Consider the following 16378-nt stretch of genomic DNA (forward strand, 5'->3'; position numbering starts at 1 on the left):
TGACCAGAATGCTAAATTTATGTCAAATGTTGAGAAGAAATGACAATTTTCCGCTTTGACTATGATGTCTTCTATTCTTGGGAATGGTTGTGGTTCCGGAACTACAATTTTGTTTATCTCCCGGAAATCGATATACAGTCTACCTCTCCGATTCGATTCTTTTTTAAAAGCCAGTGTCACTGGTGCTGCAAATGGTGAACTTGATTCCTCTATGAGATCTTGTTCCAGTAATTTTGTGATTTGGAATGGATGAAACACCTGTATGGTTTTTTTGATATGTACCTGTTTTCGGTTAGCTCTATGGAGGCCTCTTGTAATTTTCTCGTTTCCACATCGAATTTGTGTTTGGCAAATACTTCTTTGTATTTCTCTATAAGTTGAAATACCTCTTTCTTTTGTAAGTTATCTAAATGTCCAAGGTTGTCTATAAATTTGTTTGTCTTCATATCTTCGGTAATGTTTATCTCTCTTCTCTTCTGATTATTCTTTCTTTCTTCTCTCTTATTAGATATTATCTCTTCTTCTTTGTCACTTACTTTTTGAGTGACCCTCAGATTCTCATCTTGTTTTAGTTTGAACTTCCTTATGACGTCTAGCCCTAGGATAAGGCCATATGTGAAGTTATCATTGCGTACTATATAAATGTCTATCTCTTTTTCTATTTTATTTATTCTCATTTTTAGTCTCGCCCGGCTGCTCGTGAAGTCCTTTCCACTGATAGTTTTGAACATACTCTTGTCTTCTGTTATATCCGCTCTTATTTGATCAATAATCTTTTGATTAATAAGGCGCGAATTAGCTCCAGTGTCGTAGACACCTTCAATCTCTTTTTGATCATTGATCTTAACTCGCAGTTTTATCAGTAGTTCGTACTCCTCCGGGCATTTTAGTTTTTTTTATTCTCATCTAGTGTTCTTGCTTTCTCATTTTCTAATGTAAATAGTTCCAGTGGATTTACCTGTTTGGGTTTCTTTTGAGCGTTTCTGTTTCTGTTTTTACATAATTCCACTGGGTGTGTAGTTTCGACCAATCGCGGGGAGACGCAATCGCGAGGAGAGAGGTCAACGGGAGTCATAAATCCCCGTTACGATTATAATAACCGACACCACGAGTTGATCGATCCCCTGATTTCCGTTGAGATAATAGGGGTGATTCAGTTTGTATAATACTGTGATTCACAGAATTATAAATTATATATTTCTCCACTTAAGTTACACCGTTGCTTATAATATATATGTCGGAGATAAGAGGACACCGGTGCCTTCCTTCTGAAACCTCGGGAAAATCCATAAAAACATTGTAATTAAAATCTACAGTTGTAACTAAACGATTTGCCGTCATTCTAACCAATTGTATTTGTTTGAGACTTGTGACAATGAGCTTAGGCTCAAGGCGACAATTAGTCGCCGAACGTGGCCGCGGTCAACGGGACGAACTCTCCATCTAACAAAGGCATTGAGTAATCCTATAGCTCTCCTTAAAAGAAATATTTGTGGCGGCACGCGACAGTAAATATTCCAACGGTTTCTGTCCCGTGGCTCGCCACACGCAGACCTTATTTTTCGAGTAAGATGATTACCAGATGTCGATGCGTCTCCGTAGTACATGTTCAGCTAGCCTGAGCTAGTCCTTCAAACACACAGTCTTTGTCCCAACTACGGGAAGATAGGGGAGATCTATTTTTTTCAACGAACGACGTCTCCCACTAGCAACTTTTCCTCAAGTGCGGTTAGCGTCTTTTTCTAACTACCGATATGGAGATTGACCAATTGGCAGCAACGTCAATTTCCCTTACTTTCCGAACGAAGGCTATTCCCGACGAATCCAATGATCTCGTGTCCTTAGACACACCCCGTCATAGTTTTCCTCTGGGGTATCACCGGGACGGAAAGTCATTCTCTCTTGCGGTCTCATCGACAAAAAAAGAGATTAACGCCAGCGACTATTAACACAGATCCCGACTTAGATCTTTGCGAGTGTGTACGGCTACCGTCCCGTTGTCCGCGGGTTCGTTATTGAACCTAGGATCATTGTCATTAGTTTCTCGAGTATCTAATTACCACGGTTACTTGTCCGGTTCTATGGTAATCGTATTTGCACTAGCCAATGTCTTCTCTATTGCATAACGACGACGTGTAATCCAAACGAAGATTCGCTTTACGCCCCTAACCCTAATTCTAATGTGAACCCGACATATATATATATATATATATATATATATATATATATATATATATATATATATATATCATCGACAATGAGTTAACGTATAGAGACGCGATACACTGGCACAATATTCGTTGAGGATAGAGCAAGGCTCGTTGCGTTTTGTTATAGTTGATTAACCCGTTACTGACATGTTGACTTTTCTAGCGGTGTAGAAGAAGTCGTTGACTTGACCCTCCTGATGTCGCAGGAGAAGTAGTTGACTTGACTCTCCTGATGTCGTAGGAAAAGTGAGGTACAGTGACGATGCTGTGTCGTAGGAAAGCTAGCGATGGGTATGCCTAGCACATGGGACCATCGGATTTGTTTATGACATTTTTGGTCACGAAAGTGAGGGCAGTATGCATTGCTCCTGATTGGATAAACGGAGGTTGGTGGACTAGGAAGGGTCTTAGCCGCCCTCGAGAGAAAGTTGCTAGTAGGAAGCATCGTACGTGAGAAAAACTAACTTTCCCGAGTCAAGCCGTAGTAGACAATAGTCTTTAGAAAGTGATTTAGAAAAAAGATATTTGTTGGGTCTGAAGGACCTTAGCTAGAGAATTCCTTAGTTTTACGATGGGTCCTTAAGACTATTGGGGGTACGCAGCAAGGATGAGCGGACATCTGGTTCCCGTCTGGCCCGCGGGGTATGGCCTGGTCTAGGTAGAGGGTCGCCCGACGTAACAGGATGAAATCGGCCGGGGAAGTTCAGTGCACCGTTCGTGCGCCGTTGTTTCTTAGATGGTGGGTTTGCATTTTTGTCCAGGTTCACCTTTCTTCCTTGTGTTTCTTTCCTTTTTCTCTGGTCTTCGTATTGTCCCAAAATTTCCATTAGGTCATTTGTTGATTGTACACTTTCTCTCTCGATTTTATCTTGGATGTCGATAGGTAATCCAATGACAATCAAATGTATCCTCACGTCTTCATCCATTTTCCTCGTTACTTCCAATATTAGCCGTTCTTTCTCTAAGGCATATTCAATGAACGAACCTGAAAGGTATTTAAAGTTGTACGCGTATCGTATTGCAGACCAACCTTTATTGTTAAAGGTTTTGAGAAATGCGTTTTTCCTGTCTTCCCAGTTGTGTCCTTCAGCTTTTAGCAGATTTGTTTGGTACCATTTTGCTGCTGTTTTCTCTAAATACTTTTTTAAACCTTCGATTTTCTCCTCATCACTTTTTATTTTATATTTTCTACATTCTTCTTCATGCTCTGATATCCAGTCTGTGGTTTCTTGAGTTCCTTCAAATTATTTTATATTAAAGTTTATTTCTTCTATTTCACGCTTATTTCGTTTTTGGAGAGTTTCTAGAAGTCTTTTCATGTCCAGACTGGACTTCTCGGTTTCCGTCTTTATTTTCCTTGTGGGGGTAATTTCTGCTTCCTCTAGGAAAATGTCTCGGAATACAAAGTTTAAGTCTGTATCGATATATAGCGCCGCTGTCTCGTTATCCATTGTGAGTTTAACATTTCTATACTGGCCTAACTTGGTTAGACTGTTTGCGGCCTTCTTCACTGTTGCCGAACTGAATAATTTCTGATGGTAGGTTTTTGCTTGATATTCCGGGGGAAAAATGTAGCATACTTCGTCTTCTGGTCTTCTTATAGATTCTATACTCTCTATCTTCTCCCCTTTCGCGTTCTCGTTCATGACGATACGTAAGTTAACTTTCAGCGGCATGGCGTGGCGAAAATCGATTTATAATGTTCAATTCTAGGATAATTCAGTGATCGATTCTGAAAATCTGAAAATCGAGTTTATTGTAACAATACTTAAATAAAATACAGAGGTAAATAACAATGAATGATAATTAATAACAATAAATAATAACAAATAACAAAGCTTCGTACAAGGGCTACCTGAAAATCGAGAATCGATTTTCCACGTCCTAAACTACCACTTTTCCTCTGTCAATCTTCAATACTCTAAATAATAATTTCTCTCTTATGATCGTGTCTATTTATAACGCTCGGAATCCTTCTTCTTCTCTAACCGTCCGTCTGTGAAATGACTGTTTGTCAAATCGGTTGTCCGTAACAACAAGTAAGGCCACATTATCTCCGCGTTGTATCACCTTGTATGGCCCATCGTAAAGTGGTTGTAAGAGATTTTGGACGGTGTCGTTACGCAACAATACTTATAGTCACGACGCGAGTTTGCGGAAGATAAATTTCAATGACATTACCAGAAGAATCAGAAAGCTTTTTATATATTTTATATATTTTTTATAATATCTTATACACGATGCCTAAAAGTTCCAGAAAGAACATGTTCGATAGCGATGGTAGTGATGATGAACCTTATTTTGAATCTGACAAGATAGAAGACGATGATAGTGTTTCAGACAGTGGAAACGAACTCCGTTTAACAAAGAATCGGTTCAGACGTTTCAATATTTCTAGTAGCAGTGACAATGATGATGAACTAAATATTGATGAAAATAAAGCCTCCGCTCCCGCGGCTCCGTATCCCGCCGCATCTTCATGAGAGACAGAAGTTCGAGGATCGTTGTTGTGCGCCGCGTTTGCGGACGGCTGGTCTCATTTCCCCTGGTTCCAGCTGCAAGGACACTTTCTTGCACGCTCTCGAAGGGTTTCGTGGTAGAAACATAGCCCGGACGGCTGCTCTCTTTCTCTGGTAAGCGATCTGCAGCGCCTCGAGCGTGATCTTGGTTGGCAAGAACTGTCGAGGTTCATTGCGCTAATTTGTGCTTCCAATTGACACACCTTGTCGTGCATCGTGTCTGAGGCGCGATTCGATCAGAACGTTCGCATATGTTACCTTCATGGCGGTTATGGCGGTTGCATATCCGCTGGAAGGCGATTCTTTCAGATTCTCAGCACGAAGTCGTCCGGATCGACGAGGTGCGAGCTTCTTCAAATCCTTGTAGAATTGGGACGGCGTTCTATCACCCATTTCTTCGCCCTCGAGCAACTTGGGCACATTCGAACTGCCTGAATCGGCGAGTCTTGTAACAAGTTCCTTTTTCAATCGCTCCTGTCGCTAGCGGGTCGCACAATATGTCCTGAACTTGATCTAGATATCGTGGCTCTATGTTCGCGACAGTTGTAATATATTTTGTTTGTCGCCAGTGTTGTGAACTTCCTCAAATTGTGCTTCTAACGCGATGAACTATAGCTCGATTCTCTGGGGCCAGAATGGCGGGGCGCGGAATAGTTGACTTAAGGATTCCCAGGGTGGGATGGCGTTAAGAGTAATGGTCTCCTAACGTCCAAGTTACCTTGTGGGATTGCCTCCCATAATGGGAGAAAACCCGCGGAGGTGCACTGGCTGTAATTCGCAAAAAGTCCCCGGGTACTTCTGTTAAGGGTTTAGGAAGACCATCGTGGAGTTTTGGTCTGTATGAGTCCGAGACTACTCTGCTGTTTCCCAGAAAAGCAGAATGTACATGAGGATTTCTCCACACAAAAATAAAGGGATAATACCTCGTATGGATGCTACGGAAAATGTACCTATCTTCTTCAAATACGATAAGCGTGATGACCATTAATTATTTATATATTATTTTTATTCAGATAGATCTCATTTTACTTGTACATGAGTAATATATATAATATATACTCGTAATATAATATATTACTCGTAAACAAGTAAAATAATATACAAAATATATAATATATGTCGGAGATAAGAGGACACCGGTGCCTTCCCCCTGAAACCTCGGGTAAATCCATAAAAACATTGTAATTAAAATCTACAGTTGTAATTAAACGATTTGCCGTCACTTTACCCAATTGTATTTGTTTGAGACTTGTGACAATGAGCTTGGGCTCAAGGCGACAATTAGTCGCCGAACGTGGCCGTGGTCAACGGGAGGAACTCTCCATCTAACAAAGGCATTGAGTAACCCTATAGCTCTCCTTAAAAGAAAGATTTGTAGCAACACGTGGCAGGAAACATCCCAACGGTTTCTGTCCCGTAGCTCGCCACACGCAGATCCTATTCTCCGGGCATGATGTTTACCAGATGCCGACGCGTCTCCACAGTACGTGATCGGCTAGCCCGAGGACCGTCATAAACACTAATATCTAGTTACCTAAAATCCTTCAACAGATACACAGTCTTTGTCCCAGTTACGGGAAGAGACCTATTTTTCCACGAAAGACGTCTCCCACTAGCAACCTTCCCTCAAGGGCGGCTAGCATCCTTTTCTAACTACCGATATGGAGATTGGCCAATTAGCAGCAACATCAATTTCCCTTACTTTCTGAACGTGTGATGTCCCCAACGAATCCGATGGTCTCGTGTCCTTAGACACACCCCGTCATAGTTTTCCTCTGGGGTATCACCAGGACGGAAAGTCATTCTCTCTTGCGACCTCGCCGACAAAAAGAGATTAACGCCTTACGGTCAGTGAATCCGACTTAGATTTTTGCGAGAGCGTACGACTACCGTCTCGTTGTCCGCGGACTTGTTATCGAACCTAAGACCATTGTCACTAGCGTCGCGAGTGTGCGGTCATTGTGAGTTTGTGTCAACTCTGTAATAATTTCGTGTGTGTCAATAAAAATAACTTCAGTGTAAAAAGAAATCATGGATAGCTTCAGTGAGGAATCCTTACCTGTCCCAAGCCCCCGCCACGAGGACGATTCGGGCCAAGACTCGGAACTTGACTCGACATATATATGAGATAGTTATAGGTCGTGATAGGTACTGCTGGTGTATAAGATTTTTGTTTTCATCCGGGTTGGGGGATTTTCTTCCACCCATCGTACCGGGACCGCTTCTTTCTTCTCATCTAGGAATCGTGAAAAACAGGACTATGAGTGCCGGGATTCGAACCTGGATCTGGAGCTTTCGTAACCAATTACACTAACTACAGCGCTGCCGTCATCCGGGGTAGAAACCGTCGGAAAGTTTGCTGTCGAGTGTCGCTACATATATATGTCGGGTTAAGATTGGAATGTTGGGCGCGTAACAACTCTTCGCGTTGATTAGCCATCGTTTCACAAAGCCGAGATTATATTTACACGTATATACAAGACTATCACAAAGCTTAACAAATAATAAGTCTAATGAATAATATGTTTGATGAACAATGAAGTTAGTGAATAATAAATTGTACGAATATTTAAGTTTAACAGATAATAAGTCTAATGAATAATAATGAATGAATATGTCCGACATATATGTCGGAGACGGAAGAACACCGGAGCCTCTGGAATTTTGGATAATCCCGCAACATTGTAATCTAGAGTCTACGATAGCTGTAATTAAACAATTGTAGTTATTCAATCCGATTGTAATTGTTCGAGATTAGTGATAGTGAGCTTTGGCCCGAGGCGACAGTCTGTTGCCTAACGTAGCCGCGGTCAAGGGATGAACGCTTTGTTTAACAAAGGTATGGAGTAATTCTATGGCTCTCCTTAAAAGAAATATTTGTGGCGGCACGCGACAGTAAATATTCCTACGGTTTCTGTCCCATGGCTCGCCACACGCAGACCCTATTCTTCGAGTAAGATGATTACCAGATGTCGATGCGTCTCCACAGTACATGCTCAGCTAGCCTGAGCTAGTCCTTCAAACAGACAAACAGTCTTTGTCCCAGCTACGGGAAGATAGGGGAGATCTATTTTTCAACGAACGATGCTTCCCGCTAGCAACTTGCCCTCCGGGGTGCCTGGCATCCTTCTCTAACCACCAACATGGAAATTGATCAATTAACAGCAACGCCAATTTCCCTTACTTTCTGAACGAAGGCTTTTCTCGACGAATCCGATGATCTCGTGTCCTTAGACACACCCCATCATAGTTTTCCTCCACAACATCATCACGACGGGAAGTTATTCTCTCGTGAGATCGTATTAGCGAGTTACTTAGCGTCTTTGCGCTCGGCGGATGTTCCACGTTTTAGCAAAGAGTTAGTTTAGCAATACTTGTACCGTAGACAAGCAAATCGTGTATAACTTGGGCTGTGGAAGAAAGCGCATTCTGTTATCTCGTTGACCGCGAATTCGCTATTGAATCTAAGATCAATGTCATTAGCTTCGCGAGTATCCGCGCGCCCACCGCCAAGATGGAAGGTTACGGAGATGAACGGGGATCTACTCCGGGCGGCTGCCATAGCAACAGCTTGGTGCTGGGAAGCCCCGTCGACGACGATCGAGACAGACGTGGAAGAGGAGGCCGAGAACCTACGCCGAGCCATGACAGCAATCTGCGACGCATCCATGCCACGTGCCACACCAGGTACGGTGCGAAGCAGGGCAGTCTACTGGTGGAACCCTGACATCGCGGAGCTGAGGACGAGATGCGTCCGGGCCCGAAGACAGTACCTAAGGGCCCGCCGCTGGCGACGACGCGACGAAGAAGAAGTCTCCTCGCGCTACCGGGTGTACCGCGTGCTACGGCGCTCGCTGCAAAAGGAGATTAAAAACGCGCAGGACTGTGCCTGGTCCGAACAAATCGAAACAGTCGAGGCCGACCTATGGGGAAGGCTGTATAGGACGGTGACGCGGAAATTGCGCGCGAAGGGCCCCCTGGCAACGACGGAAATGGAACCTGCGCTGCTGCGGCGGATCATCGCGACACTGTTCCCCTCGCAAGAAGACAGGGCGACAGAACGGCCGCAGGAACCGACACGGACGTTGAAGTGGAGGGATGACTGAGAAGTCATGGAGGAAGAGATATGGGAGGCGACCAGAAGAATGGCCTTCCGCAACATGGCGCCGGGTCCAGACGGAATCTCGGGTCGGACCTGGGGGGGAAGTGATGGGAGTCATAGCCCCCAGACTTCGGCGCCTCTACACAAGATGCCTGAAAGAGGGAGCTTACCCCCGGGCATGGCGGACGGCGAGGCTGGTCTTGCTCCGTAAAGAGGGCCGACCGACGACCTCGCCGTCAGCGTACCGGCCGATATGCCTGCCAGACGAGGTCGGCAAACTGCTGGAGAGGGTAGTTGCCACTCGCTTGGAGCGACACATAGCGGGCCAGGTGCCAGGTTGGCACGAAAGCCAGTACGGCTTCCGGAAGGGTCGCTCGACGATCGACGCGGTCAGACGCGTGAGGACACTGGCAGAGGACAGAGTTTCCCGGAACGACGTGGCGCTGGCGGATTCCCTGGAGCACTTCGAGCTTCCAGCTACCTCATCCGGCTGATCCTGGCCTACCTCGACGACAGGTGGATTTGCTACAGCAGCAAGGAGGGAGAGGAAAGGCGACCTGTCGAACGCGGAGTCCCGCAGGGTTCGGTTCTGGGACCGATATTATGGAACATTGCGTACGACGAGGTACTGCGATGCCCGCTGCCCCCAGGCGCGGCCATGGTGCGCTACGCGGACGACACCCTGGTCCTGGTCGGGGGTCGTGGCTGGCACGAGATACTGCGCATCGGCGAAATCGCAACGGCCTGCGCAATCCGTGCCGTGCGCGGACTGGGCCTGAGGGTCTCCCCTGCGAAGCCAGAGGCCATCTGGTTCTACGACAAGAAGCGGCGAGGGACCCCACCGCCCGGCCTATGCATGAACATGGCAGGCGAAACCGTCCAGGTGGGATCGAAAATGAAATACCTGGGTCTCGTCATCGACAGCCAATGGACGTGCGAGCCACACTTCGACTGCCTGATTCCGAAAGTGTCGGTGGCCGCTAATGCCCTATGTGGCCTGCTACCGAACATCGGCGGGGCGGGAGACGCGGTGCGCCGACTTTACGAGGGCGTCATTCTGTCCCGAGTGATGTACGGGGCCCCGGTATGGGCGGACGACCTGATGGCGAGCCGCCGCAGCATCCTGCTCCTGAGGAGGCTACACAGGGTAACCGCCATCAGAATCATTAGGGGTACGGGACGGTGTCTCACGCGTCGGCGACCGCCCTAGCCGCGCCCCCCCCCCCGTGGAAGCTCCGGGCTCTAGCGCTCAAAAAGAGATACATCCACCGGAGAGTATGGCATCCGGGAGAAGATCCGACCGAGCAGGCGGCTCCGAATGGCATGGGAACCGCTGAGGAGGACACGTGGGACCGGTGGCGATCCCAGTTGATCAACGAGGAAGGTGAACATCGGGGCGCGGAGGCGGTCCTCCCAAACTGAGAGGCATGGAGAAGCCGCCGCAGCCTCTCGCTCACATTCAGAATGACCCAGATGCTCACCGGACACGGCGTGTTCGGCAAGTTCCTGAAGAGAATTGGACGGGAGACGACAGACATCTGCCAGCACTGCGGAGAGGACAGGGACACGGCGCAGCACACCCTGGAGCTCTGCCCAGCGTGGGAGCTGCCTCGACACTCCCTGCGGCACGCCACAGGAGGAACACTGACCCCCTCCCCCCAGCGATTATAGAGGCGATGCTGAGAGGGCCACAGGAATACGAGGCCGTCCGCCACTTCTGCGAGCGAGTTATGCTCGCGAAGGAGCGAGCGGAAAGGGAGAGGGAGAAAAACTCTTCCCTGCAGGATAAGACGATGGAGAAGGATGGCAGTCAGGCGACCTAGAGCCGCCCCAACGCCGTCCCAACGGACCACGCCTGAAGGAGTGCAGCGCTAGGGGCAAGGACCTCCCTAACGCCAGCTCAATAGACGGAGGATACTAGGACTGGCTCGAACAAGAGGACGCGAGAAGAGGGTGCAACAGAAGTTAATTCATTGAGGTTCCTGGAGCACCCCCGTCGCGTACGTAGGGTGGTCATCGTGGAGTTTTACTCGGTAGGAGTCCGACACTACTCTGCTGCTACGCGTCCTGCAGCAGCGGAGTGTCCATGAGGATTTCTCCACGTATGAAAAAAAAAGCTTCTCGAGTATCTAATCACGGTTACCTTTCAAATTCTATAATAATCATATTTGCACTAGTCAATATTTTCTCTATTACATAACAACAATGTGTAATCCAAATGAAGATTTGTTTCACGCCCCTAACCCTAATCATAATGTGAACCCGACATATATTACACATCACTTATTATCATTAATCAATTGATTAATTGGATTGATTGATACAATTGATTGAAAATGACACACGCGTGCGCGCGATTAATATACAGCTTCCTGTGGTTTGCAGTAGGATGGAACCAACGTAAATTCATGGAGAGTACGACTGGATGCTTTTGTTATTGAGGAAGGGATGCTTAGTGTAGCTGCCCGCCGACATACAGAATCCAGTAGCCGTCTTGTAGAGTTTCTTTTTTATTTATTTATTTAAATTTTACAATTTGTCCAGTAGGACATTTGGTAAAATATTATAGCTTAGTGCTATAATAATATAACATGTGGATGGTTACCCCCAGTGAGATACCATCTTCGAATTTGATTGATTTATTTCTTTAGTGAAGTTAGGTTATGTCGTTTGCGAGATCTGTTGGGTGTTTCCTTTTTAATCTTCTTTCTATGCTTGATGTGTCGACCGTTTCCGCTGCCAGCCGGTTTGAGTGCGTTGCTACTCTTTCTCTGTACCTTCTTGCACATCTGTTAATCTCCTCCTTGACCGTTGACGAATGTCCTCGTTTCTAACGTACCATGGCGCGTTTACTATTGTTCTAAGAAGTTTAGCTTGCATTGCCTCTATTTTGGATATATGGCTCGTTGCTGCTGTTCCCCATAGTGGTATTCCGTATGTCCAGATTGGTTTTATGACCATTTTATATATTTTTAGTTTGTTTTCTATGCTTAGTTTGGATTTTCGACTTGTTAGTCAATACATTTGTCTCCTTGCCGACTGTATTTTGTCTGTTATTGATTTAATATGCTGTTTCCATGTGAGTTGTGTATTTATGTGGAGTCCTAGGTATTTGACTTCCCTTGTTTGTAATAATACAAACAAACGGTGTGTGCCGTTTAGTGTAATGTTTGGTGGTATCTGTTTTCACAGTGTGAATGTAATATGGTTGCTTTTACTGGAGTTTGCTTTAATTTGTTTAACATGTAGCCACTTTCCTATCTTTGTGATATGTTCTTGTAGTAATGTAACTGCTGTTGCAGGGTTAGTGTGCCTGACTAGTACAGCTGTGTCATCCGCGAATGTCAGTATTTTGCTATTGTTGGTTGTTGGTATGTTGGCCGTGTATAATGTTTATAGAATTGGTCCTAGGATGCTTCCTTGCCGAACTCCTGCCTTGATTTCTTTAACTTCCGAGTGTGTGTCTTTGATTTTTACTACGAAGGTTCTGCTGCTTAAGTAAGATTTAATTAAATCTGCTCCGGGAACTGTTTTCTGATTGATTGAAGTAGGTTATTGTGGTTTATTTTGTCAAATGCTTTTTCGATGTCCATAAAGAGTGCTGTGCACTATTGTTTTGTTTCCAGCGCCTGTAAAATTTCAGTGACGAGTCTGTGCATTTGTTCTATTGTAGAGTGTTTGTTTCTGAATCCGAATTGGTGATCCGGTATTAATTTTTCCTTCTCTATTATTGGTTTTATGCGGTCGTAAATTACTTTCTCTAGTATTTTAGAGAACACAGGAAGGAATGAAATTGATCTGTATGATTTAGTTTCATGTGGGTCTTTGCCTGGGTTAGGTAACATTATGATCTGTACCGGTTTCCAAATTTTAGGAAAGTATTGTATTCTTAGTATTGTGTTAACTATTATTGTGATTTGTCTTATTGCTTTTGGCGGAAGGGTTTTCAAGATTTTGCCATTGATTAGGTCGATTCCTGGTGCTTTATTATTTTTTGTTTCCTCGATTATGTTTCTAATTTCTTGTGCTGTCGTTTTGGGTATGATGTAGTGTTTGTCAGTTGATATACTAGTGGCTAGCGCATCCTTGTCCGTATGACTATTGTAGTTGCTGTTGTTGATATTATGCGGTGTAAATGTGTTGTATAGGTTAGAAAATTCTTCAGTTTGCTCTTCGTTGCTTCTTGCCCATGTGTTATCTGTTCTTCTGATTGCTGGGACCAGTTTTATTGTCTTCTTTTTTTTTTTGTGGCTTTCCATAGGGAGTAGTTGTAGTTCTCGTGTGCAGATAGTGACTCGATGAACTTTGTGAACTCGTTGTTGTGTTCTTTTATTTTGTTTCTTATTTCCTTTCCAAGTTTGTTTAGGTGTTTTTTGTTTTCTCTTGTTCTATGTTTTTGCCATTTTCCTTTCGCTTTTCATTTTTCTCTAATTTTTTCGAGGATGTCAGGCGGAATTACTTTTGTTTGTCTATTGGTTGATTCAGGTATAGTGGTTGCCCATGCTGTTTCTTGGATAGTTTCTGTCAATGTTGTTACTGCCTGTTCGATGTGTTCGGGTGTTTTCAATGGGATGTTGCAGTTGGTTTTGCTCTCGATTATTTCTTTAAAAGCTTGCCGTTTGGTGGTTTTGTTGCGTCTCTGAATTGCTGTAAAGTATTGGTTTGTTTCTGTATGTAATTATTATGGGTGTATGATCGGAGGTAAGCTCAAGGCTGGGTGCTATGTTTAGTTTATTTGCGTTTAGCCCCTTTGTAATTGCAAAATCAAGTAGGTCAGGTATTTTGCTCAGGTCTGTCGGCCAGTATATCGGCCTTCCCGTGGATAATATATTGAGGTTATTGTTTCTAATGTAATTTTCCAAGGTTCTACCTCGAGGTGTAGTGATTCTTGATTCCCATAGTGTGTGCTTTGTGTTGTAGTCTCCAGCTGCGATATACTTGTCACCTAAGTGTTGAAAGTACTCTTCCCACATTTGCGATGTAATTTTGTGTCGCGGCGGTGCGTATACTGCTGACAACTGCAGTTGGTTGCTGCTAGTCTGTACAGTAACGGTGGTTGCTTGTATATATTCCTTACTGACCTGGCTGTGTAGGTGATGTTTAATGTCGTTTTTTATTACTACTGCCGTCCCTCCGTGTGCTTTCCCTGAGGGATGCTTGGTGTCGTATATGGTGTAGTGCGGTATTTTTATGTAACTTTATGTAGTGAAGTGTGTTTCTGTTACGAGTAGTATGTCGATATTATTGTTGTACAGGAATGTTTTAGTTTCTAGGGCCCTTTGTTGTATGCCGTTAGAGTTCCAGGCTTCTATTGTAAGCATGTTTATTTTTATTTTTCGCTCAGCATGTTAGTAAGTAGTTGCAGCATGACTGTTATCTGCTGTGTTTGCTGCCTGAGGAGTTCGTTTTGTTTGCTTATCATTTTTGTGAGTATTTCGGTGTTTTTTATGGAGTGTTTTATTAATTCTTTGATTTCTGTAGTGTCGTTCCTGTGATTGTTCTGTTTTTGATTGTCTAAGGGTGACGACCGGTTGACTACTTGCGCGTAGCTTCGGTTTCTAACTGTGTTGGTGTTAGTGTGGTTATTGTTCATTACATGCTGTGGATTGGGTGTTCTCATAGATTCTGTGTTATCCTGTTGCGTGTGGAAATTGTTGTATGTCCTGTTTCGAATCGGCGGGAAAAGTTTACTTTGTAGTTCTTTTCTGACTAAGTAGCCTTTGTAGCTAGCTGGGTGATTTCCACCGCAATTGTAACATTTTACATCATTATTTTTTCCGTGTGTGGGCAGTTCATTGTTAGGTACTTTCCTGCGCATTTGACACACGCCGAGTTTCTGTTGCAGTAATTTTTTGTGTGCCCTTATTGTTGACACCGCATACATTGTGGTATGTTTTTTTTGTGTCTGGGTGGCTCGACTGTAATTATTGTTTTTAAAATTTTTTTAATTTCGAAAATTTCCTCGTTGTTATGTTTAGGTCCAAGCTTCATTAAAAATAGCGGTAATGGTTGTTTAGTATCAAATCTGGTTATATTATTGATCGTTCTTACCTGATGTCCGATTTTGGCTAACTCGTCGCATATGTTGTTTGTATTCGTCTTAGGGTGTGAACCTCTGATTACTGCTTTGTAGCTTTTATCAGTTTTGGGTTGGTAAGTATGCAGCGGCACGCGAGCAGGACAAATTCAAATCCTGTTGTTTTGTTTCGGAGTATCATGACCGTTAGGTCACAGGTATTGCAAGGAGTAATGAACTCCGAGCAAAACAATGTCGCCGCTACTTTCAACCGTCAAACGCAGTCGAGTTCAAACTTTCCGACTGTCTCCCGACCAGTATAAATAAACAAACGAAATGACGAGCGAAGAAGTACAGCGATCGCAGTATAAGCATACAGACGCATCAGACGTATATACGGAGTTTCTTGAAACTGCGCGTATTTATTTCGCAAGAGTTATTATACCTGGACTTATGCCTTGTGTCGAATTAATATCTTTAATAAATTGCTCACAATCAGTAGACTGTATTTCGTGATATCTGATAAGATCAATCCTCTACGAGTATGATACCCAGCCTTTTTTTCTTTTAGTGCTGTTGTCACTTTCCTATAGATTTCTGGGGTATTAGTTTATACTTTTACCTGATCCAATTTCAGTTGTTTAATAGTGTAATTTTCTTTTCCTGCCGTGCTGTTTAGCAGATCAATGAGGGGGTCTATTATTTTAGCGTCTATGTAGATTGGTGGTGGTTTGGGAATGTGCCTTTATTTAGGATTTTTATTGGTGGTATTTTTTTGGATGTTTTCCATCATTTAGCGATTGGTTCTGTTGTAAGTCACTTTTCTTTACCACTTGTCGCACTTAGGGAGGCATTGGTTCTCACGTCCGCATAGCTCGACTGCTCGGGCAGAACTGTGTAGAGTGTGAATCGTGCGAGAGCGCTCCTCTCTGAGATCGGCTTTCCCCGTGAGCCCGTGGCAGCGGGCCACTCTTCACTGGAAATGTGGTGCTTGGTGCAACCTTGTCCATTTTTTCCTGGACGTCGGCGATGTCTGCAGCGATCAGAGACTAATTGCGGTCTCGACGCCCTTTCAGCCATTGGCATCACTATGCTGTAACTCTTACTAATTGCTATAAGGAAGAATACCGGTGGAAGAGATCATTCTTTATGACTTTCATGGATGTATAGAGGGTAATTGATTTCTCCCAAATCGAAGTCCATCTTGTTGAAGTGTCTTCACTGAGCGGTGGGGTTTAAAACTTAGGCACTGGCAAATCCAGTGCCTAGGGGCCGCCAAGCAATCCGGTTGGGAATCCGGACGGCCTTGCACGGCGGCCCCGGCGACGGGGCGCGATGTGACATGGTCGCACACCGCGCCATTAGCGGATGGATTGTTGTGCGGGGCGGGGGGGGGTGTCGCTCTAGCGGTTCCCGGGCCCCCCTCGATCGCAACAGGGACAGTCATCGTGGAGGTTTCAGTCGGTTGGAATCGACACTACCACGCCGCTTTCCCCCCCGGAAGCGGACCCCGACAGTGTCCGTGCGGATT

General features: G+C 44.7%; 1 pseudogene; it reads right to left on the bottom strand.

Annotated features, from left to right (window-relative positions):
- Window positions 1-886: 886 nt before the first annotated feature.
- On the bottom strand, window positions 887-3941 carry LOC117242188 (annotated as a pseudogene).
- Between the last annotated feature and the right edge of the window lie 12437 nt (window positions 3942-16378).

Source organism: Bombus vosnesenskii, unplaced genomic scaffold (genome assembly GCF_011952255.1).
Source record: "Bombus vosnesenskii isolate JDL3184/JDL3185 unplaced genomic scaffold, Bvos_JDL3184-5_v1.1 scf7180000016264, whole genome shotgun sequence".
Lineage (NCBI taxonomy): Eukaryota > Metazoa > Arthropoda > Insecta > Hymenoptera > Apidae > Bombus > Bombus vosnesenskii.